Source organism: Chrysochloris asiatica, unplaced genomic scaffold (genome assembly GCF_000296735.1).
Source record: "Chrysochloris asiatica unplaced genomic scaffold, ChrAsi1.0 scaffold00104, whole genome shotgun sequence".
NCBI classification, from domain to species: domain Eukaryota; kingdom Metazoa; phylum Chordata; class Mammalia; order Afrosoricida; family Chrysochloridae; genus Chrysochloris; species Chrysochloris asiatica.
This window is the reverse complement of record NW_006408622.1, coordinates 3,636,617-3,662,223: the sequence shown is the minus strand read 5'-3', so window position 1 is coordinate 3,662,223 and position 25,607 is coordinate 3,636,617. Positions and strand designations below refer to the sequence as shown.

General features: G+C 44.9%; 1 protein-coding gene across 1 annotated transcript in view; it reads right to left on the bottom strand.

The window, feature by feature from the left end:
• The window catches only part of ZNF536 (zinc finger protein 536), a 132,358-nt gene that overhangs the window by 24,906 nt on the left and 81,845 nt on the right, over nucleotides 1-25,607 (bottom strand). The gene's annotated exons all lie outside the window — the stretch shown is intronic.

Here is a 25,607-nt window from a genome sequence, read left to right as displayed (position 1 = left end):
GTGTTTGTTGAATCTGATTAATTTATAACACAGTCTAGTTTGGAGAGTTCACTACATGATCAAAACCACATTTGCATTATATCAAGCAATAAAGGGGAAAAAATAATTACGTGGGTCTTAGTCTTGTCCTTAAAACATATGCAGACATACAGCTATTTTGGGACAGGAAAGAAAATTATCCCAAACTGATCATTTCTGCCTTGTAGAATTTTGTATCCATCATTGGCGGGTGTAATCTCATGAAAGAGAGAAGAAACAGTATGGAAATGTAGTTCTACAATTAGACCACGATATACATATAGCGACATTCAAAGTCATATGCGGAAACTCAGCTGCAAAACTCAAAAACTTCCAGCACCGCTGTTAAATATCTGTGCAGTGACTTGAGAACTTTCCACATGTTATGTAACCCACACCCTTAGAAAATGGAAGAACATTTACATACGGCTGCATTCTGCACAGAAATGATGGGACACAATAGTAAACAAAACTGTGAAAACATTGGGCGATTGGAAGATCTGTTACTGTAGCACCTGAGACCTGACATCCCCTCAGACATCGGTGGAACAGGGCAGGAGCTAGCATCTGCATCTTCACAACAGGGAGACAAGGGAGTCTTCTCCTCTGGACTTGCTCCTCCTTCCTGCCTCCCAGGCCTTCCCAACAGAGCGGGGAGCTGGTGGCTTGTCATAAAGTCAAAGCTCCTGAGGGGAGCCTAGGGTAAATTCACTCTCTAGGCCTCCTGGTAAATTCCACTAGGTGAACAAGAGGAACTTCTGGGATAACAAACAGATCTGTGAGTTCTGCAGAAATCAGAAGATCTATACAATGGAAAAGGCAAGTTGCTTTTGTTTTGTAGCATCCATTCCTGATGCTGTCTGCTAACCCAAAGGACAAGCTTAGAGATGAGGAGAATGACAAAGGCAAAAGCCCATCGCATTTCGCTTTAGATGTTTGCTCTGAATAAGTGTGGCTATCCTTTGGCTTAAACCATCCTCCCTCAGAACAATCCTCTACCAGTCATTGTAAAATCAACTCAGATTCACTGAAACCCATGAGCGTCAGTAAAATTGTGCTCCATAATGTTATTTGTTCGTTTTGTTTTGTTTTGTTTCAAAAAACTTCTGATTGTAGATTGAGTGAGAGTTTACAAAGCAGATCATCAGTTTTACACACAACAAATCATGCACTTTGTTTCATCTCAATGTTTGTGGTCCCCTCTATGGAACAACAGTTCTCCCACTTCCTCCCTGTGGTGCTTGGTTCGTTCCTCTAGTTTTCACAACCCTTCTGGAGTGTGTCCCTAGGTAAATGCTTTTGATCTTGAATAATACAGTGTGCATACCTCATTAGGGTTGTCCTATCTCTTACTTGCCTGAAAATTGAACCACTGGGGTGAATTCCGTTCCAGACCAAGAGCCAGAGTTTTGAGATTCCTCCAGTCTCTATCTGATTAGAAAGCCTAGTATTTTGTAAATGATTTTGAGTTATATTCTACATTTCTCCCACTCTGTGTGATCCCTTTCAGAGCCATTGATAATGATAGCCAGGTACCATCTAGTTCCTCCGGTCTCAGAGTCATGCTTTGCACATTGGCCATTAGTCCATTGGACTAATTGTTTCCAAGCATCTTCAATTTTCATCCCTCTTCTTTCCTCCACACAGGGAGAGACTGATAGTTGCACATTAGATGGCCGCTCATGAGCTTTTAAGATCCCATTCACCACTCACCAAAGTAGGATGTAGACCATTGTCTTCATGAACTATGTTATGCTATTGACATTGGTGCCCTGAACTAGCAACTCCAGCAACCCATTCCATCAACATGTTTGGTAATGTCTAACAACTTTTCATCATTTCCAATGGCTTATTTTTCAGAGGTCTTTCTTCCAAGGCACCTCTAGGTATACTTGAAGTACCAACCTTTCTTTAAGTACATGCTAACCATTTGTACCACCCAAAGACTTCACTCGTGGAGTATGTATGATAATACTGTTACCGTGGAAAAGTTCTTAGAAAGCTAACTTTCAATCTTATTCTCCTCGACTCTCCTACCCATCACTAGAACAACTGTTCAGAGGATCTACTGGTCTAGCATTTTTTTCCCTCATAATTCTGCTAAGGTCGGTGGACTGGTTTGTCAGTATCTAGAACTCAGTCACCTCACCCTACCATCTAAGTTAATGTGGAAAGGCCACTGAAGATGGCTCATTGACAAGGGTAAGTAGGCACAAGAGATGGTTGTAATGGCATGTCAGACAAACAAATACTCCAGAGACAGTCAAACATGGGGTTTCAGTCTACCAGGGACTGCCTTAAAGAGGAAGTTTATCAACAATTCAGAAGAGCAATGACCAAAATGCTGATTCCATGTCAATAACTCTAGATTTAAACAACTGGGGTGCCGCTCGTCCACCCAGTACAATCCCAAACATGCCCTCCCAACATTACTCAGCTTCTTCTTTTGTGGAATCACCAGGTCAACTGAAAGCAACAAAGAGTGGGATTAAAATTCTGCTCATAAGCTCCTTGGAATATAGTTAAAATACGTTAAATTAGGTCACCACCTAGTCATAATTTCGTCATACTATGGTGACTTCCATGTTGTTCCGATGCTAAAATCAACACCACTAAAATTTTTTCAAAAACCAGAAAAGCAGCCATGGTGGGTAGCTTTCAGCAGAGCTTCTGCACTAAGACAGACTTGGATACAAGGCCTGGCCAACTCCTGAAAATTAACCACTGGAAACCTTCTGGGTCACAAGATGACACTATCTGACTCCCTGGCTTTGGACACGTCGTCAGCAGACAACACTTATTAAAGGACGACATAATGTTTGGTGATATAAAGGGTCAGGAGGGTATGGGGGGCCCTAGTAAGGTGACAGGCACAATAGCTGGGACGAAGGACTTGAACATGACCCAGGAGGCAAGGCAGGCCCAGGTAGCATTTCATTTTGTTGTGCCTAGGGTCACAGCGACGGCACTTAACAACAACAACAAGGGTCACAGCAGCCAACAGCAACATGGATGTTAGGAGGCCAATGACTCCCAATTTGGAGCATAGCAGAACTTAAGTGTTCTGGATGTTGGCTTCCAGGATAGAGGCAAGCAGGTGCTGACTTCTGCTATAAGCTTCCTTCAGGTCCACGTGTTCCATGATTTGCTCATGAGCACCTCCTCTCAACGCTTCAATGAAGCCACCTAGTGACCGGGAACAGGGTGGCGGCAGGAGGGCGGCAGACAGAGAGCCTGCTCTACCTTGGCTCCCTGTGCACGATTGCCCAGGGCACGTTATAGACGATCCTATAGATGAGGGGGCATGCTGCTCAGGAAGGCTGTGGAGAAGTCAAAGATGAGCTTTCTCCTCCGGCCTGTGCCACTCGGGGTGATGGCCTGTAGCTGTCTTCCTTTTATCTTTCTATCTTGCATATGTGTGGCCCAATAAAAGGAATACATTTCTAAGATAAACAGCTTTCTTTGCAGATTTAAGAGTCTAATTTTCACTTTACACAGAAATGTGTGTGTGTGTGTGTGTGTGTGTGTGTGTGTGTGTGTGTTTTGCTTTGTTTCTTTTCCTTCTCTTCTTTTCTTTTTGGAGGGCCAGAAGGCCCATAGCGTTTACTCTTAGACTAATCCTACTGGAAAAACAAACTTTGAGCAACGATGAAGGAAAACTTGTGGGTGGCCCCAGGAAGTGTCCAGCGAGAGGCTGGAAGCCAAGTCCAGCAGGCTGAGGAGGTGCAGCCCAGCCCCCGATCCTCAGACCCCTGTGTGAGTCTGTACCTTGCACAGAGGATCTGGGTGAGCATGCAGAGCGCCCCTCTTCCAAATGAAGAGGAGTCGTGCCAGCTCCTGGTCACTGGGATGTCCCTGGGTAGTGGCATTTGACTGCGGACTGAGATGCTATGTTCCTGCGTAACAGGAGTGTGCTCCAGGCACCCACACGACAGAGAGATGGTGGAACAATAGCTCCTGTGACTTGTATTTCTTTTCTTGGCCACACTAAATAATAAATTAACTTTTCTTCAAAAATGGGTGTCTTGTAACGATGCAAAAGCTAAGATTTCAGAGGGACACAGCACAAAACTGTATTTGCAATACTTCATGAGTTTCAGCCAAGAACAAGTGAACTAAAATAGGTATCAAACAACTTCATAAACTTTCTTCTGTCTCTACAGGCTAATGATGGTTTATTAACAAAGTGGAGATGGACCCAAATCATTTTGAGTTGCCTTTCAAGAAAACATTATTTGAGGGTGGGAATTATTAGACAAAGGATCTTTCCAATTGTGTCTTCTCAAGGTTAGAAACCAAGTGTTCCACATTTTCATTTGTTGTTTTAATCCTCCAAGTTCATAGTAAAGTGATCTAGATCAACGAGACATTAATGTATTACTGTCTCTGACTATCTCTGGAGAGAAGGTCTAAGGGATGGCTCATACCTGTGGGTCAATGAAGGAACCAGGGAGATTAAAACCGGCCATGGATTGTCTTACAGTCCTCACTATGTAATGGACAAGAGGAACGTATGAAATTGGTGAAGAAACAGATGCTTAAAGAGACAGGATACAACTTTTCAAAAGTGAAAGCCTAGAGAACTATGGGATATTATGGGTAGTTGCTATCTGATGCCAACCTTGAGCTGATTCTCCTGAAGTACACAGACGTGACTTGAATGTATGTGTCTCATATGCACTTAAACTTATTCATGTATAGTATGCATACAATGACTGTACATTGTGGGTAGATTTTCCCCACGTTATCTTTAAATACTGAGCTTCCAGAGTGGTGGTGGTAGTGGATGTTATATGCCATGGAGTTGGATCCGACTCAATGACCCTGTATAGTGTTTCCAAGGCAGTAAATCATTACAGGAGCAGAAAGTCTCATCTTTTGCCTGAAGAGTCGCTAGAAGTTTCAAACTGCTGGCCATGAGATTAGCAGCACGACTCGTAACCACTATGCTACCAGAGCTTCCAGAGTGCATAGTTAAGATAGGCTAAGTTCTCTCAGAAGGCTTGCCATAGGGGCAGGAAGCAGATTCTTTGTCCTCTTGGTCCCGAATGCCTGGTTGTTCTGAAGCAAGTCCCTTCACGGTCTCCCCTGGCCTTGGTTCACATCTGACTCAAAGGATTGGATCTCCCAGCATCCTACAGATCTGACTTCCCATAACCATTCCATCCGGAAGAGCTCCAAGCCTACCCCAGATAGACATTGTCTCTCATTTTGTTTGACCTTTCATTTCATACCCTGTAGCCAAACAAGAAATTGAGGTGAATCCTAGACAAGGTAGGAAACAACTGTTAAAGCAGCAGTAAGTATCCCCTATGGAGTCCTGGTGTGATGCTGTAGGATAAGCACTGGACTGCTAAACACAAGGTTGACAGTTCAAACCCACCAGCCATTCCTTGGAAATCCTATACACAGTCATTATGAGTAAGAACCGACTCTATAACACTTAACAACAGCAACAACAAAGTGTCCACTTCATTCCAGATACCTCTTGTATTTCCCAACTTTCCTTAAGTTGAGGCGAGGTGACTAATTCCAGCCAATGGATGAAGGGGCTGGATGTCACCTCCAGGTCAGGGCAGAAAGGGACAGTGTAACCCTTCTCCTTTGCAGCCACAGTGACCTCGGAACACAATGGTGAAGTAGCTGGAATCACAACATAGAGAGCACCTGGGTCTTTGAGTCACCAGATGGACAGTAGCCACACCACATCAGATTTGACATGAATGAGACATAAATCTTGGTTATGTTAAACCCCAGTAACTCGGAGGGTTGTTATGATAGAAAGACATCAAGAATTGGCTAAGAAGAGTAAAACTTCTACTGCAGAGGTCTTCTGGGTTTATACCCAATTTCCCAGGATAAGAGAGAGCGAATAAGATCCAGAGACAGCAAGAGACAGTATGAAACAGGCAAGAGAGGTTCCTATGTCAATTGCGCACAGTATCTCTGTTTTCATTTCATACATTTGGGAAAGTATTCCATTCTAAGCAATTACAATGATGATGATGATGATGTCCACACAGTAAATGGAGAGGTACCCCAGCAACTTCACAGGGGTACTAGCTATCTGTAACCTGGGCATTTACTACTTTGTGGCATCAAATGTCATGGTAGTCTAATTTCTATGGAGGTTCTAGTCTAACAGTAAAGACATTTTGCTGGATGAGTTGCACAGTTAATTCCAAAAATTTCCTTTGTGCAAAGAGCATCTCAGTTCAGTAACATAAATAAAAATTTCGGGTGGAGTCTAAGGAGCAAAGGCAGTTCAGCAGGACACGAAAAAATTGCATCTTTCTTAATTTCATTGCCCACATATGGTGGGGGGTGGTGGTGGTTATGTGCCATGGAATCAGTTCTGACTCATAGTGACCCTGCACAGGGTTTCCAAGGCTGTAAATCTTTACAGGAGCAGAAAGCCTCATCTTTCCCCGTAGAACAGCTGGTAGTTTCGAACCGCTGAACTTGAGGTTAGCAGCCCAACTCATAACCACTATGCTACCAGAGCTCCTTTGCCCACATATAACAGTGTTTACATTTTTTTTTTTTTTTCGGAGATAGAAGAGGACTGTTTAGGGGCTCAGAACCATAGCCTCAGGGCTTATCAAGTCAAGTGACATAGCAGAGTCTACAAAGACAATGTTCTACATCTTACTTTGGCAAGAAGCAGCTGGGATTTTAAAAGCTCTTGAGCGGCCATCTAAAGTTCAACTATTGGTCTCTCCCAGTGCAGAGGAAAGAAAGAGTGATGAAAAGTGAAGATGCTTAGAAACAATTGGTTCCATGGAACATGTGAGCATCAGTCTCCACGATCTCGAGACCAGAACTACATGGTGCTGGCTACTCCTACCAACTGCTCTTGAAAGGGACCCCAGTAGAAGGTCCTGAACAAAGTGGGAGAAAATGTGGAACACACTCAAAATTGTATGAAAGATCAGATAGAGCCTAACACTGAGACAATGGTCCTTGGTCGCCCTTCAAGTCTGGAGTGGAACTCACTCTGGTGGTTCCAAGCAGTAGATAGGTAAGTGGGGCAACAACACCAGTGAGACACAAACCCCATAGAATCGTCAACCATTCAAGATGAAAGGACAGCATTTACTGAAGGACAAAACTCACAAGGGTTATGAAAGAAAGAGGGATACAAACAAGAACCACAGAGAGGAAGCGGGAGAACTGTTTTTCCGTGGCGGGGACTGCAGTCATTGAGATGAAACATAGCGTCTGATTTGTTGACTATAAAACTAATGATCTTCTCTGTAAACCTTCACTCGTCATAGCAAAAAAGTTAAAAACAACAACAAAAAAGAATGGAATGCATAGTTTTGCTTAAAAGCTTTAAACTTCCTTTATTCTGAAAGCATAATAGTTGTTGGTAGAGATGCTTTGATCAAGTAAAGGACAACATTTAGTTTTGAAAATGGTTTTAAATTAATGGTATGTATAAAAATGGTCACACTACAGTCAACAATTCTACTTAACTCTGGGAAGCTGTGACTCATGCTGTAGGTCAGGATTCATCTGGTGTCTCTGTTTCATCAAAGTTTCCTGTTTTATGATGGCCATATATAGTCATGTTAACCATGAATATGGATTGGCTAGCATCGAAAGCATTTGTTTAAAAAGAGAGCTATTTTAGAAAAGGATGTCCACTTGTGAGAAGGCAATGACCATATGTTTTTCGGATCACTCGGGCCAGGACTGGGCTGGGACTCACTGGCAAATCCTGAGGCACAGAGTTGGTCTCAGCTGGTCTCTGAGTGGAGGGGAACCTCTGATGTGTTCCTCATCCACTGGCATTTCTCACCTCCGACCCAGACTCAAAACTCAGCATGACTTTATTTGCTTTGGGCAAGATATGATTTCTGGGATTAGGGAAATGAGTCATTAAAAGACTAAGATTGAAGGGGAAAAAAGACCCTATAAGATATTAGGATTTCAAATAGCTCCTCTAAAGCAACATTTTGATGAGTTAAGTGAAAATGAATCAGAAACACATGGATTAAATTTCCCTTAAAATACACAAGGGTTTCAAAATCAAGCACTGTGGGCCAAATGTGTTTCTGGTTTTACCAAGCCCAGGGCCCTTTCTTAATTGTTGGGGATGGGAGGTTTGTGGAACTCCCCTACTGGTGATTGGGCCACCCATGGGGTCCCTTGTGACATGGTGTGGTGCTGCTGTTGACAACATCGCCTGTCATTCTGGGGCTGCCTGGCCCTCAGGGTCACTGACAACTGGCCAAAGGCAGGTGTTATTTGTCTCCAGTCTGGGGACCATGACCATGGATGTAGGAGGTAGGATTAGGGATTCACAGAATCACCTAGGGCAGGCCATGGGATCTGATGGGCTTCGTTGGGCTCTGCTCACTCCATTCTTGCCTCCAGTTAGGATTGTGGGCTATCGCCCACCCCAGAAAACCCCAGGGTAAACCAGTGCAGAGCAGAGCAGAGTCACATTTCTACTGGTCTCAATGAGGAGAAGTGGACAGAATAAAGAGTCTGAGAGGCACAGTCCTCAGGCTGTCTGTAGGAAAGGTTCTCACTTCGAGCATGAGAATGGCAGGTCTTCGGTTTTCATCACTGTTGGGAATTAACTCCAACGCCTTCTCTTATTATGTGCTGACCTCATTCCTACCTCCGCTTCCCCACTGAGGCACCTCGTTCTTCCTTGTTCCTGTTCTCCAGCACCCAGGTTGGTTCCCCACTCAGGTTCTGCTCCTGCCACTCTCCTCGTCTGAAATGATCGTTCCCAGAATTCAAAGGAAGACTCATTCCTTCAAGCTTTAGACCAAAGACATCTGCTTGGACAGAAACCATCCCAGACCAAACTGTCTGAGCATCAACCCATGCCTGTGTCTCAGAGACGCTCTTTCCTGGATGCACTTTACATGATGCATCACCGTTTGCAGGCTGGGACTGACCTGTGTATTTAACTGCTGTTGCCTGGACCCTCCTGAGAAGATACCAAAATAAGAATAAATACATTTCCATTCAGGCAACTCCAATTCATAAAAGCACCACAAGAGTGGGGTTTGCAGTCACTGAATTCTTTTAAGTAGATGTCTCAGGACCTTCTTCTGAGACATCTCTTAGTGAACTTAAACTGCAAACTTTGGGGTTAGCAACCAAGGATGCCAACTAGTTCTGTTCCCCCAGGGACTCCTCAAGAACATAAACCCCATGAGGACAAGGACCAGTGAGTGACAGTCATTACTGAGCTCAGCACATGGTAGGCGCTAAGCTCGAAGTGGGGGCTCAATTCATACCTTTCTGAATAAAGAAAAGAACCAATAGAGGAGGCAAGCAAATTGGAATTCACATGCTAAGACTACCTCCGGACTATTAGGGAGACAACGCTTCCTATGCTAGAAGGAATCCAACCAGGCACAACCAAAATACCCAAAATCTCAGTGCTTTAAGGAGTCCTGGGTTGCACTGTGGGCTCCCATGGAAATGTACAGTCTCAGAAACCCTCGGAGCAGTTCCACACTGTCCTCTAGGGGCACTGTGAGTTGGAAATTGACCAGATGACAGTTAAGTACCGTGGAGTTGGTTCCGACTCATAGTGACCCTGTACAGGGTTTCCAAGGCTGTAAATCTTTATGGGAGCAGAAAGTCTCATCTTTCTCCCGCGGAACAGCTGGTAGTTCAAACTGCTGGCCTTCAGGTTCGCAGCCCGATTCGTAACCACGATGCTACCAGAGCTGCTTAGGCTGTTTTTATTATTATTTGGTCCCATAGGAGGTGGGGGAAGGGCTGCAGGGAGGCTTCTGGGTAAGGGGCCACAAACACACAACGACAATCTGCAAGTTCATATTTGACTTCCTTAGAAACTAAGGAAATCTGCTTTTGCAATGGCTATGAATCCAGCTGTGAACGTTACGGTCAGCAGTTTGAAACTACCAGTTTTTCCATGGAAGAAAAGATGAGGCTTTCTGTTCCTGTTAAGGTTTTCAGTCTTGGAAACCCTGTACAGGGTCGCAATGAGTCAGACCGACCCCAGGGCACATCACGAGAAACCAGGGGTGAGGACTAAGAGGCTTACTCCACCATTCATTTCCCCAACTCCTGGCTGAAGAAAAGAAGTCTGGTGTGGCACAGTAGAATAAACAGTAGACCACAAGCTCAGTTTGAACCATGCAGTCGGCTGTTCAAACCCACCAGCCACTCCTTGGAAACCCTATACAGGTTGTGTCGGAAGTGACTCAATGGCAAACAAGTGCTCCTCACTCTCATCAGAAGATACAGCTGCACAGAAGCATAAAGTGACATGAATCTACAGAAGAGGGTAGCCAAATAAGAAATCTGTAATCTGTGTGGACTAATGCACTGCACTGCAAAGTCGGTATGAACTGCAAGATCGGAGGTTCGAGTTCACCAGTCGCTCCTCGGAAACCCTATACAGGGTCTCTATGGGTTGGAACCGACTTAACAACATGTCTCAGTTCCAGATCGTAATTATTGCAAAATCTTGTTTATGCCTTCCTCTTCCTTTCTATTAAATTAAGAACTTTTTTTTTATTTAAAAAAAAAAAGTGGGGTGGGGAACTATAGAAGTTCATACTTTAAGGAAAATATAAATTCCCATAAGATTTCTATGTTATCTCATTTCTTTAAAAAAATGAATAAAAGAAAGAAAAGAACTCTGGTGAGGTAATGCAGTATAATTGGCTGAACTGCAAGATCGGTTTGAACTGCAAGGTTGGTGGTTCAAACTCACCAGCTGCTCCTCAGAAACCCTATACAGGGTTGCTGTGAGTCAGAACCAACTTGACAGTATTTAACAACAAAATAATTTCTCGCCATCTCCTTTATTGGGAGGAGGGGGGAGAAGATCCAGAAGATGTCTGACTGTGGGAGTTTCAAGGAAATCTTCCCTAAATGACACAGAAACCAAACTGTACTGATCTTTTGAAAAATACTCTTGGTTAATCGCCATAACTTGGGGCACTGAGTTTTCCCCTGGGAATGATGCACATCGAAAGGAGGAATCATGATTTGGAGATAACGCCTCCCCTGGAGACATGTTTTGCCATATTCTTTTTTAAACAAAGAAGACATCTTAAGCACCTTGCAATATCTTTCATTTAATAGTTGGCAGAAGGCAGGTCCCTGGTGAATGCTGGCCTGTGTCTTTCTCTTTAGCCAGCTGAGTGATCTAAGCTTTTAATATAGCCGTTCCAATTATTGTAAAAGTCATCTAGTGCCTTATAACCACAAATATTGACAGTTTACTGCACAACACACTCCTGACATTTGAAGGTCACACCATACATAATACATACTCTTTTATAAAAGTGTCTGGAACAAAGAGATACATGATAAACAATTACCTCTCCCGGCCTGTATGTATGTACAGTTCGGGCTGACTTCGGGCTGCATGTGGGAGGCACACACACCATTTAAAATAATCTATTAAGGCAGCATGGAGGCACTCATGAGAGATCATTATGAAGTGGTTTGTGTACATGCAGTAGTCGGATTGGCTGGCAGGGGCATGGGGTCTGGTCAATTCTCCTCCACCAACTTCTGGTCACAGAGCCTCATTCCCAATCTGTGTGCCCCCAAAGCTACTAAGCATAACCCAATCACAATATGCTCTTGTTTTCAAAGTGATTTACATGTAGCTGGAAGGCATTTCTAAGTCCCCCAGACCCAGGTCAGATGCCCCCTGCCCCCCAGATGGCTGAAGCACCTTGGGTGGGCACTGATCACAAGGTCATCATAACTGTCCAGTGAGACCTCCGGGGCTTCACCCCAGCACAGGGTACATGGTGCCAGGGGCAGGTAGAAACCAGCATGGACGGGTGCTCCCAAATCTGTGCTGACAGGGAGGATGATAATCCTGAACTCCAAAGCAACATTCTAGAAGAAAGACACCCACCGCTCACTGCCTTCATCTCTGGTAGCGTTCTGCCCCTTGCAGACCTACCGCTCCAGGGGTAAATCACAGGGTACATTAAGCAAAAAGGTTTTGCTTTCCAAAAGGTCTCAAGTCAAAACCAACTTCTGCCAGTTCATAGCAGTGTCGTCCGAAATGGGTATCCCTGGGTGTCACAGATAGTTAAGTGCTTGGCTGGTACCTGAAAGGCCAGTGGTTTGAGTCCACTCAGAGTAGCTTTGGACTTCAAAAATTCAGGCAACTGCTTTGTTTTTTTTTTTGTTTGTTTTTTTGCCTTTTATTCTTGGGCTAATTATATAACCTCTCCGAGGTTGGGTTTCCTTATTTCCAAACTGGGGATACAAAAACCAATTCCTATCTCACAAGACTATATCAAGAATGATGTATATAAATCACTTCAGATGTGCCTGGCTCCGTATGCAAGTCATTTAATAGTAGCTTTTAACATTAACATTGCCAAAGGGACATATTACATAGAGGGGGTAGTTTGGAGAGGAGAGGGGAGAGCTGGCATCCTAGCCCTTTGCCCACCCTGCCAGCTCCAAGCTGGTTGTGGGGTGGGTTTGTTCATTTTTTGCAAAGCCCAGGTTGGAGCGGCTCCTCCACAGATCTGAAGACCCAAGCAATTCTCCCAAGTTAACAGTGAAAAACAATTCTGACTGCAATCGAGCTTCGCATAGATGACAATCTTTAATCACAGATGAAGCGGCAGGTCATTAGGAATCTACACAAACTCCCTTCCAAACGATACTAATGGCTGCTGCTTGGAAAAATATATATGTGCATGCGTGTAAACACAAATATTTATATATTTTTAGGACCGTGTTAAAATAAATAATCCACAAACCCTCAAGATAATCAAAAGCCCCTCCAAGAGTAATTTTATTTTGATTTCCTGAATGAACATCCTAAAATTTAAGACACAGAGACGAAAATGATTTCTAGAAAGATGACATGTTTATTAGTATTAAATCCCAGGAAAGAGGCCTTCCTGGTAAGGAACGCATTTTGTATCTGAAAAGCATGCTTTAAGAGGATGTGTGTATTTCTTTAAGAAGGGATTGGGGTTTAGAGGGTAGCATCTAAGATAGGGCATCACGTGACCAGGAGGTTGCTATGGTAAATATGCATTTTTTATTGAAGAGTAAACAGTGGCAGAAAACAAGTGTCAATTGCCAGCTCTGAAGTTACTGCCATTTTTGAGCCCCATCGACTCCTTTAAGTCCTTTTTAATTTAGAACCTTTATCAGAACGAACACTATCACTGGATTGATGTTAAAATATATATATATATATTAATAAATACCAAACCCTTCAATACCATGTAAATACTTTGGCTGACGTGTGAAAATTAGCCCTCCCCACCATGCCCCCAAACAGAAAATCTCTCCTGTCATAACACTGATCTTCCTTCGGGGGATCTGCTCAGCTGGTAGGTCTCTAGAGGACAAAACCTTGGGCCTTGGCTGAGGAGGTGAGAAGACAGTCTCAGCCTGGTCGCCATTGTCCTGGAATCTGCAGGCAAATCACAATCCCCTGGGAGTGGCTCTGCTGGTCCAGTGTCAATTATCACTGGCAAGACTGGTATCCCAGGCTGCTCAAAGGGCACAATGCAACTGCAACACTTTTAGCCAAGTTTTCACTGTTCTCTCCCTTGCAAGATGTTGGCAGGAGCCTGAATGTTTTCCTGATAGTTCGTTGCAGTCAGAGTGGTCATTCTGGATCCTAAATTAAGCCGAGTCACCCCCAGGTTAGAGAGATACCCAGTGTGTAGAATCACATCCTGAGCAGCCCCTCAGCTCGCTTCTCTGGTTAGGCAGAGTTTGGAGTTTGTTCTCTGACAGCAGTTTTCCTTCTAGGCTGTAAATTACAGAGGATGTCGGCTCCTCTACACCTGGCAGGTAGTGGGGGCGGACCCAGCACAGAAATGAATGAATGAAGGCACCAGTCAATGAAATGGCTCACACCACAGGGCTAGCTTTCTGGAGAGTGACTTGTACCAGGAGGGTTGAGGCTGCCCATTCTCTGATGGCAGATAAAAGTATCAAGTGCTGGCAAGTTTTTCAAAGGGAACTTTTCAGGCTCTGGGAATCCCACAGACCAGTTCAAAGGAATGTAGACCAGAAGCAAGGGCTGACTAAGCAAGATGACTGTGACCCCAGAGAGCGTTGTAACCTGCTCCCCTGCACACATCCCCTCCCACCACACACAAACCCAGAATCAGCAGCCCCTGCTAGGGGAAGGAGGTGGGCATTGCACAGCTGAGTAAAGTGTACAGACACAGAGACCCCCAGGTATTGGCAGGGGAACACACAAGCAGCTTCTAATTCCTCCCATACAGGCTGGCTCAGGCCTTGAGGTCTGTTTGACTCTAAGATCTGCATTCAAATCCAGACTCTGCCACTTACTAGCTCTGTGGCCCTGAGCTTCGGTTTCCTTGTTTCTAAAACTGCATAATGGTTGGATAATCAAAGGAATATAGCACTTCATGAGACGGTGGGTTTGTTAGTCTTGCAGAGGGTTAAACTTTGGGCTGTCATCCATGTTCAGTGGATCAAACCCACCAGCTGTTCTTTGGAAGAGAGATGAGGTTGTCTGCTCCTCTCAACGTTTCCAGTCTCAGAAACCCCATGAAACCATTTCACTCTGTCCTATAGAGTCAGAATCCTGGTGTGGCCCTGTAGAGTAAGTACTAGATGGAAAGGTCAGTTTGAACAGCAAGGTCAATGGTTCAAACTCACCAGCTATTCCTCGGAAACCCTATACAGGGTCAAACCCGACTTGTTGGCACTAACAAAAACAGCATAGGGTCACTGTGGTTGTTAAGTACCATGGAATCCGTTCCGACTCATAGCGACCCCTGTACAGGGTTTCCGAGGCTGTAAATCTTTATGGGAGCAGAAAGCCTCATCTTTCTCCCGTGGAACGGCTGGTAGTTTCGAATTGCTGATCTTGAGGTTAGCAGCCCGATTCGTAACCACTATGCTACCGGAGGGTCACTATAAATCAGAAATTGTTTTTTTGGTTATACACTGTAAGTCTGGGGTATAAATGCTGGATTTTACTGCAGAGGCACCATGACAACCTGGGGAAAATCACTGGCTGAGTCTGCTAGCTCTGGCTAAACCCTAAGTTAACCCCCACTGCCATCAAATCGATTCTGACTCACATCAACCCCATTGGACAGAGGAGAACTCCTACTTAGGGTTTCTGAGACAGAGTCTCATCTTTTTCCTGCAGAGAGACTACTGGGTTTGAACTGCTGACCTTGCTGTCAGCAGCCCAACATTCACCCACTGCACCAGCAGGTCTCCACTTGTAAGTTTATTTTTGTTGAGAGCCATCAAGTTGGTTCTGACTAGCAACCCTGTGTAGCATTTCCTAAGAGTGAGTTTGACTCTAAGACTGAAACTCAAAGAGAGCACATGAGCATGCATGTAAGTTTGCTGGAGACCACATTGGTCTACTGGTGAGTGGAAGAGGGGAAAGGCAGCAATGAAGAAATGGGCTGAGTTCAACCACAGTCCATTGACTCCCATTGACCTAGAGATGAGAAAGAGAAGAGGAAGGGCAGGTTGGTCCAAAGTGTGGTGAGACCTGGGGACTCCTGAGCGCGTGGACAAGGACATAGCCACAGAGGGCTAGGAAGCATCCAGCTAATATGAAGTGAGGAGAGATGCACAAAAACACTCAGACTTGCAGATAGTAACCCAATTGACCTAGCCTCGATGGCTTGATAATCAGAATTTGACTAGGGGAAGATTAAAAAAAAATTTTTTTTTCCTTTGATAAAGGAAATGAGGATAAATTGCTACAATTTGATGGACTTGACTTATACTCATGGAGGTAGTAGCTCAAAATACTAACAGAGAGGGAAGGAGTCTTCACATCAATATCAATGCTATTCCCTCTGTACACAGGGTAGATAGGGACAGGCAACTTAGACATTGGCTACCTAAAATGAGGGAGCGATAAAGGCACAAAGTGACTAGCTTACAAGGTTTCAAGAGGGAGTTTAGTTTAAGAGTGTGTGGAAGAAGGGGGAAGATAGAGTTCCCATTGAATAGATTTCATCTTGTCTAGATGGGTCTGGTAAAAGGAGATGGGGATAAGATTCTTATGATTCAATAGTGACTAATTGTTATAATGACTAATTGTGACTGTCACAATTATAAAGGTAGAAGTTTTGTAACAAAAATGGGGGAGTAGTTAATCTTACAGTCCAGAAACAGAGGACCCTAGGACCATCAAGGGAGAAGAGCACAAGCAGACTGTGGGACCTTATCCAGAGAAGCAGCGACATCAGAGATGGAGGCAGAGATGGGGTCATGAAGCGGGGGAGCAGCTGAGGACTCTAGATTCATGGAAAGAGAGGGACTGAGAGATGGTAGCCAGGAGGCAGGCTTGCAGAATGTGCGCTTTGGTGGTTTAATTATTATATATGTCTGAGTGTTTTTTTTAAAAGAGCTAAAATGAATAGAGAAAAATACTGTTAATTGATGGTGGTGCATGGAGGAGATTATAATCATTGTGATGAACAATGTATATGGTTTTTTAATGTAAAACTGATGATCTGCCCTGTAAACTTTCACTCAATTCACAATAAAGATGAAAAAATAAAAATAAAACAAATGAAATAAACAGTAGTAACATTGAGAAAAGGAAAAAAAGAGTGAGTTTGAGCCATTAACCTTGTGGTTAGCAGTCCAGTGCTTATCCTACAGCACCACATCAGGACTCTACTTTTCAGTTTGTTGCTGTTACTAAGTACTGTTGAGTTGGTTCTGATTCATAGCGACCCTGTGTAGGGTTTCCTAGGAGCAACTGCTGAGTTTGAACTGCCTACCTTGTGGTTCAAACTGACCTTGTAATCTAGTGCATTATCCTGCAGCGCCACACCAGGACTCCACTCCACATATAAGTTTGTTGTTGTTGTTGTGATGTGCCGTGGACTCAGTTCTGAGTCATAGAGATCCTGTACAGGGTTTCCAAGGCTGTAAATCTTTACGGGAGCAGAACGCCTCATCTTTCTCCTGCGGAACAGCTGGGAGTTTCGAACTGCTGACCTTGCGGTTCGCAGCCCGATTTGTAACCACTACGCTACCAGAGCTCCTTAGTTAGGTGCTTATAAATGCTTCCTAACCTTGCAGCCTCTAGACTACTGTCTGTAAAGTGGGGATATTGTTGCCTATTTGACAGTTTCTTGTGTGAACCAAATGAGTTAATGTACAGAAAGTACTTCACATCTAGTAGTTCTTCAGTTAATAGTGCCCCCCACCCACTCCCACCCCACCCCCTGCCACCCAGATCCACAAGGTTCACAATATAGACAGATCAGGATAAATCAGAAAGCAGTGGTTCATGGAGTGGAATCACCTCAAAAGATTAGCCCTTCTTCCGGTAATACATTCCAAGTAAGAGTCACATCACCCATACTAGGAAGGTTACTTCTAATGTGTAAGTGGCACCCAACCTCATGTGGGAAACATGTGTAGGTAAAATACATCTCCACATCCTCCCATACTTGGCACCTGTCCTCAAGACACTTCCTAGACATGGTCACTTACTCCAAGCATCCTTGTGAGGTGAGCAGGCAGCAAGAGAGATGTCCGTGATAATGCAAAAGGTTAACATGCTTGGCTGTTAACAAAGATTGAAGTTCAAATCCTCCTAAGGGGTGCTTGGAGATCTGCTTCCTGAAAATCAGCTGCTGGAAACCCCATGGAGCACAATTCTACTCTGACACAGACAGGGTCACCATGAGTTAACATCAACTCCGTGACAACTGTCTTTTAGGTTGTGAGGGAGGAAACTGGGAGAGGTAAGGTGGACAGGAGGCAGAGGTGTGAACGGGGTTAGCAGCTCAGGGCTCGCCATCCAGCACTCTATCCACACCCTGGCCAGCATTCAGGGCAATGAGGAGGCTCCCTTGTCATCACTGGCATGCTCTGTCAGTCCAGATGCTATCTATAGTGATGCAGATGTTGGGGATTTTCAGTTCTGCATGCAAGCAACCAGCACCCCAGACACTCTGACCAACCCATGCCTTGTCCCAGGGAAATGCACCCCAGTATTGAGAAAGAACTTTTTAAAGTGTTGAAGAGTAGAGATGTCAGCTTGAGGACTAGGGTGCGCCTGACCCAGGCCATTGTGTTTTCAATAGTCTCATATGGATGCGAAAGCTGGACAGTGAATAAGGAGGATCGTAGAAGAATTGATGCCTTTGAGTTGTGGTGTTGGAGGAGAGTACTGAGAGTGCCATGGACTGCCAAAAGAACCAATAGGTCTGTTTTGGAAGAAGTGCAGCCAGAGTGCTCCTTGGAGGCCAGGATGGCTAAACTTCGTCTCTCCTACTTTGGACATATTGTCCGGAGGAAACAATCACTGGAGAAGGATGTCATGCTGGGTAGGGTGGAGGGTCAGAGAAAAAGAGGAAGACCCCCAACGAGATGGATCAGCCAGGTGGCATCATTGATGGACTCAGGTGTGGCAGCGGTAGTGAGGTTGGCCCAGGATCGAACATTGTTTCGTTCTGCTGTGCATACGGTCGCTATGAGTCGGTTCCGACTCGATGGCACCTGACAACAACAACAAATTGAGAAAGAATTCCAGAACTGTCATATGGGTACCAAGTACTGACTGGGACTGTGAAATTGCCTCTTTGCCCTCCTCATGGCCAAGCTGAGACTCCTCCTGGATGGATGCCTAAGGGGGACACAAAGACACCACACTCAGCTCGCCGCCACCCCAGGGTCAGTCCAGGGCCTTCCAGAGCATCTTAAGAATCCCTGAGTCTGCCCTCCTGGTCCTCCGGGTGAGCAAGTTCGCTCTGGCACAGATCTCAGAGTCTCAAGAAGGTTGCTCTGTTCTCTGGAAACGAGAATCTCAAAGCCCAGCCCTGGCCCTGCCCCCACCTCCATCTTGCCTGGTTAACTACACTCATTCTTTTTTTTTTTCTTTTTTCTCCCTCCTTTACTCATTCCAACTATGTCTGTATCCCTGTATCATGGATCCCTGTTGTTCAAAGGTTGTGTATACATCACTATTTACCTCTATCCCATTTAGCCCATGCATATCTCCCTAAGTCTACCGCTGTCTTCCTTGTTCATCTACCCTTCTCCCTCTTCTTGTGTATTGTCCTCCCTCTCCTTGTATATTGCCCTCCATGTCCCTGAGCTATCATGTGTCTACCCCGTAACCAGTGAATTACTGACTCCTCCCTTCCACCACTGGTAACCACCCAAGAATTTTTCTGTTAGATTGGAAATCTTTTCTTAAGCTTTTACAATAATGGTCTTAAGCAATATTTGTCCTTTTCAACTAATTTCACTCAGCATCATATCCTCAAGGTTCATGCATGTTATGAGGTGTTTTGGAGCTCCATCGTTGTTCTTCAAAGTAGCGTAATAGTCCATTGTGTGTACATACCAAGGTTTATTTTTCCATTCTTCCATTGACATTCCACTTAAGCTGTCTCCATCTTTTTACTATTGTAAACAGTGCTGCGGTGAACATTGGTATGCATATATCTACTTGTGTTCTGGTTCTTATTTCTTGAACCACACTCATTCTTGAGGATTCACTTCCTGGAGGAAACATCTTCTGACCTTCCAGAGGAATTCAGATCTGCCCTGATCATGGCGAACTTAACCTTCACAATACCTGCCAGTTTGCAGTTACTTGTCTGTTACCTCTTTAGTTAATGTGTGATTATGTCCTAGATATCTGTCCCTCCCACTAAACCATCAACTCTTAAAGGTTGGGAAGGGACCCACCTTTCTCACTTTTATATCCTTAAAACATCCTGGTACATAGAGGGTGCTCAATCTACACTGGTGAATGAATGCATGTATGCATGGATGAATGAACGAGAGGCGTTGGAGATGTCTGGCTACCTGCACCTGACAATGCAATTCAAGGAGTCAGCCTTTTCCTTTGATGGGCTCCGAGCTGATGCTGCAGTTGATCTGCCCCTCCTAATAGGTGTTCTGAGTCAGTGAGCAGACAGACAACAGCCCTGTCTGCAGGAGGGAGGGAGAGACCTGAGCCAGGCTTGTTTCAGGGTCCTCACTGCCCCTCCCTGCTCCTTTCTCAATCCAGCCCCTCCTCTTGGCACTCCGCTCTGCTGTTCCTCCAGGTTTCCCTTGAAACTGAACCCTCACCAACCCTGCCATGCTGCCCACAATCCTCTAACCTTCAGGACACCTCCCTCTGGCTCCTTGTGGCTAGTGTCACATGTCTGCACAGCGTGGGGCTTCGGTTAGCATCCAGACCAGCAGTTCCCAGAGGCTTCCCCAAGTGCTGGTCCCAGGTGACGCAGGTGGGCAAATAGAAACTCAGGAAAGGCTCGGTGGGGTCTGGCCTGGACCACTGCTGGTCTAGCAAGCAGAGTCCAGCCTTGAGGCAACACATCAGGCCATCTGTTCTGCCTCGGTACTTCCTGCTAAGTTTCTGGGCCATAGGAAAAAGTCTGCCCGGACATATGTTCTTGGGGGGTGTCCCGCCGCCATACAATCTGAGTGGACCACCTGAATGAGGAAGAATCCTCGGCTTTACCATCTGTTTGGTGCTTACTGGATACTCCTTTCTCTCGGCCTGGGACCCACACCCCTTCAGATACCCCAGTCCCTCGTGAAGCACACATCAAGCCGTACTTATTGCTTTCTGTGACTTCCCCAGGAAAGTTTTAGTGTGGCTTACTGTGGTATCCCCAGTCTCTAGCAAGGTGTCTGGCACATAACACACACACAGACACGCACACAACAAACCAGTAGGCAGGTCGTTGATTCTGACTCATAATGTTCCCCTGTGTGTCAGAGCAGAAATAGGCTTCCGGTGGTCTTCAACGGCTGGATTTTCATAAATAGACCAGCAAGCCTTTGATCTCAAATACCTCTGTGAGGACTCGAATCACCAATATGTCATTTAGTAATCGGGTGATGATTTGCACCCTCCAAGCAGACCCCTGGTACCAATCCACAATCCGCTGCCATCGAGTCGACTCTAGGTAGGGTTTCCAAGACTAGAAATCTTCATGGGAGCAAACAGCCTCATCCCTCCAACAGCTGGTGGGTTTGAACAGCTGACCTAGTGGTTAGCAGCCCAATGCCTAACCCACAGTGCCACTGGGCCTCTTTCCCTGGCAAGTAGTAGGAACTTCATAAATATTTATGTTATAAATAACAACAATGTGACAAGCCAATACCACTCCATCCTCTTAGATACTGATGACTTTGTCTTTAATATGGAAAATCGTCTGTCCCCATTCCCTTTGGAAAACCTTTCACACTAATATTCAAAGCAGTACTCATACACAGTGTTCATAGTCCTGCAATGCTAATTTCTACCCTATAACCGATAGAGACAACTAAATGTTGCAAGGTTATTCAAAACTCCTGCCCCTTATCCTCTGACTTCTCCTTAGGGGAAAATTGCACAGGAATACATTTCCTCATCTGTATGTTAAAGCACGGTTATAATCCACCTATCATGATTGCAATTTTGGGAATCAAAACGGAGATCCAAAACAGCAGTGTGATCTACATTTTAGCCACATATATTATAATAAATTAAGTCAAAGAAAGAGTTCTGCATTAACTATCTCTCTATTCCTTTAATACCCTGTAAGAACGCTGAAGCTACCTTGAGAAAGAGCTCCAGCCTTCCCCACACTGCTGTGGCCCCACAGCCTAGAAGGAGAGGTAACTAAGCCAGCAGCCTGTAATAGCTGCCCTGTGTGGCTATGTGATTGAATCTGGCTTCAGCATCAGGGGTTCAAGGCCTTATAAAGCCCCAGAGAAACTGCCAACCCCCCGCCCCCTGGCCAGGGACACGCAGACACCTCTGGAAATAAGCTTCAGTGTGGAAGCCACACGGATGGATGGGTATTCACCTCACATGTGTGGCTACCTCACCTCAGAAGTCTGCAGAGCTGGGGACAGGGACCGGGCACCCTGTGTCCACAAGCAAAATGACCTAACACAAGCCCTTCTTGAGGGAATACAGTGGCTCTGTGGGATAAGCACTGGACTGCGAACCACAAGGTTGGTGGTTTCAGGTCATCAGTTGCTTCTCAGAAGAAAGATGAGGCTTTCTGCTCCTGTAAAGATATATAGCCTAGGAAAGGCCAGACAGGGTAACTATGAGTCAGAACCAACTGAAAACAAGAAGAAACCCTTCTGGAAGACATGGAGCTAGGACTCTAATAGAGATGACAAACTTTCAGTCACAGGGTTTTCATGTTTTCAATTGGTGTTCAACAAATTCAGAAGACTTCATGTGAAGTCCAGGTTCCTAATTTGTCCTGAGAAACTACAGTATCTCACAGTGCTGGCTGGGGTCATCATCCTACAATGATCGTGGGAGCTGGCCAGGAGTGTGGGCGACAATCTTCTGCCCCCCAGATGCTTACCACCCACTCTGCGGGCTTCTTTCTCTCTGCGAATTTGTCTTTTCTAAGGAGATGGCCCCAGATGCTCCGTGAACCTCTAAAAACAGCCAGAATGGCCACAGTTGAGGAAGTAAGGCAGAAGTCTACAAACTAATTCTCCCCGTAATTCTGATGGGTCTGTTATTTCAAAGCCAGAGATGATGGTAGGGTCAGGTCCACAGAGGTCTTCAGAAGAAGGGGGAGAGAAACAACTTTTGATTGTTCGCTATAATACCAAATTGCATCCAGAAATACTGAAATGCGCCCACAACCTGAGTCAGATTTCAAAGAGGCCTCAGTGGGAAAGGGATCAGAGGAAGAGATGAAGCAACCTGAGATCCAGGCAATTTAGGCCCAGTGGCTGGGCCCAAGAGGAAGGGAGAGTGATGCATTGGTCATGCCTGCCCCAGTCTGGGGATCTTTCTCAGGCAAGACCCCTACTCTTCTTCATTCTCTCAAGCCTTGGAATGACCAACCTTCTCCTTCATGCGTCTTCAAATACCACAGCCTTGTGTCTGTTGTCTCCATGAAGTCCTACCTGACTGCCCAGTATACCCGCACCCTCCGAAGCTTTTCAGAACATTTCTACACAATGACATGCTGCTTCAGATTGTTCACTAATTGTTATCATGTGTTTAGTTTCCAGCCTGCTTACTACGAGTACCCCATAGGTCTGTCTGTCTTGTAATCACCTACAAAGCCTAGCGAAGGGCTGGCTCACAGAGACATTCAATAAACACATGTTGGTTGGCCTTTCAATTGTGGAAAGCATCATTGTTATTGTCCCAGGGCTTTGTTAGTAGGACTTCTTCAAGGAAAATGGGATATCTGTCCAAAGGACAGAAAACACTTGTGACTTTATTGACTGATTTGTCGCTTGGTTTATGCCCACAGTATGTTCTTGAATATTCTCCTCCTGTAATAGTTTCGGAGTCCTGGTGTGGCGCTATGGGTTAACACGCCAGACTGCAAAGTCGTTGGAACTGCAAGGTCGGCAGTTCTAGCTCACCAGCTGCTCCTCGGAAACCCTATACAGGGTCGCTATATGTTGGAATCAACTCAATGGCACTTAACAACAACAACAACATAATAGTTCCTGGCGTACTGCTGTAAGATCAGCACTGGACTGTGAGTCACAAGGTTGGCAGTTCAAACCCACTGTCTGCTCCTCAGAAACCCTATGTTTTTTGTTGTTAAGTGCTGTCGAGTTGGTTCTGACTCATAGTGACCCTGTATAGAGTTTCCAAGGAATGGCTGGTGAGTTTGAACTGCCTACCTTGTAGTTCAAACTGACCTTTCAGTCCACTGCTTTATCCCACAGTACCACACCAGGACTCCCAGAAATCCTATACATGATCACCATGAGTTACAAGTGACTGGATGACACTTAACAACAACAACATATAGTTCCTGAGCTAATTCCAAACAACAAATTTCAGAGGAGTGCCTGCTTTGTACCAAACACAGTACTATGGGCTATGGGTGCAAGAGTTAAGTCCACCAGACCCACTGGTCCCCACAGAAGGCTGTCCAGGAGCACAGAGGTGGTTGGCAAAGGAAGTGCCCAGGACCTTTCCAGACTGATGTTTGCATTGTCAAGTGAGGTGCTAAGATCTCTCCAAAGTCCTCATCTGTCTTCTAGAAATTAAATTCAAGCGAACTTTCTAACATAACCCACTTTTCCTTTCTGCTCTTGCCCATCTCTGGACTGATGTTATATGGAGTTCTTAATTGGGGCCCTTTCTGGACGTTCTTCACTGTATTTCTGGAAGCTTCCATTAAGGTGTGGGCGGGCAGAGAGCACTCAGTGTCTTCCTTCACATTGTCATTGTGGATCTGTGGTGATGAGGCTGAGATCAAAGAGATTTCTTGTTTTGCCTACAAGGCCACAGAGGTGTCCTCACTGCTCCTGTGGTAGACCATAAACTCTTACCAAGACCCTACTTTGTGCCAAGGGTGTGAGACACTTCCAGTGAGAAAGATGATAAGCTGAGATTTTTACCCTGAGGATCTTAGAGTGCATGTGGGTGAACAAAACACAAATATATTGAAAAGAATGAAAATGATAAGAACTTACTAATATTAAAAGCTACCACCCATCTCTCATTTTGCCACATGTAGTGGCCAAGGTATTTCTATGATGCTAGAAACTATGCCACTGATATTTCAAATGCCAGCAGGATCATTCATGGTGGGCAGGTTCCAACAGAGCTTCCAGAATAAGGCAGGGTAGGGAATAGGTTTGCAGTGCTCTTTCAGACTTTAGTCAATAAAAACCCTGTGGTTCACAACAGAACGCTGTCTAATATAGAGCTGGAAGATGAGCTTGTAGGTCAGAGGGCATTCAAAATTCATGATGGCTGCAACCAATGGACTTGAGTATTCTAATAACAGGAATTGACAACATTTCATGCTACGGTACACGGAGTCACCATGGTCAGATCAACTAATAACAAGATTAAATGATTACTATTATTACTATTTGGATGTTGTTGTTGTTAAGTGTTGTCAAGTTGATTTTGACTTATAACAATCACATGTGCTACAGCAGAGAAACATCCCACAGGGTTTTCTTGGCTGGGTTCGTCACAGGAACATTGATTTGAACTGCCAGTCTTTAAGTTGGCAGGCTAGTGCTTAACCATTTATGTCGTCAGAGCTTTTTTTTTTTTATTATTTTGATAGCAGCCAGCATTTACTGATTACGTTCTAGATGCTTTACCCTTTCTAAGGACAGTTTGACAATGCAGCCCTATAGTAGGATGAACTCCTGTCACTACTGAACAGATAAAAACATGGTGGCAACAGAGGTTGCATGGCTAGTCCAGGCTCACACCATTAATAAGGGCCAGAAGACTGGAGTGGAGGTCTCCTGACTCTTGAGACCAAACTTTTTGGAAGGTGAAGTTAACGGTGAGGACATTGTGTGCTATTGACATAGATGAAAGAACAAACGTGAGAAAGAAGGAAGTTTTGTGGACAAATGCAATGTAAGAGTGTGTCTTGGAGAGGCTACTGGGTAGGGAGGCACGGTGAAGTGATTTCTAAAATTGCTGAGAAGACATGAGTCTCGATGCAGAAGATAAAACAACTCCCAAGAAAGCAAATGAAGGAACAGCAGTAGTAGCAGAAAAAGAGCCCCGTGAAGGTCAAGACCGTGGGTCTTCCCATCTTCTGGTGACTCTTCTATTGGGTCACCTTCCTCTCCTCCAGGACAGCCGTGGCCCTTTTCATTCTTATTGAGAGCCTTTTCGGTCTCTC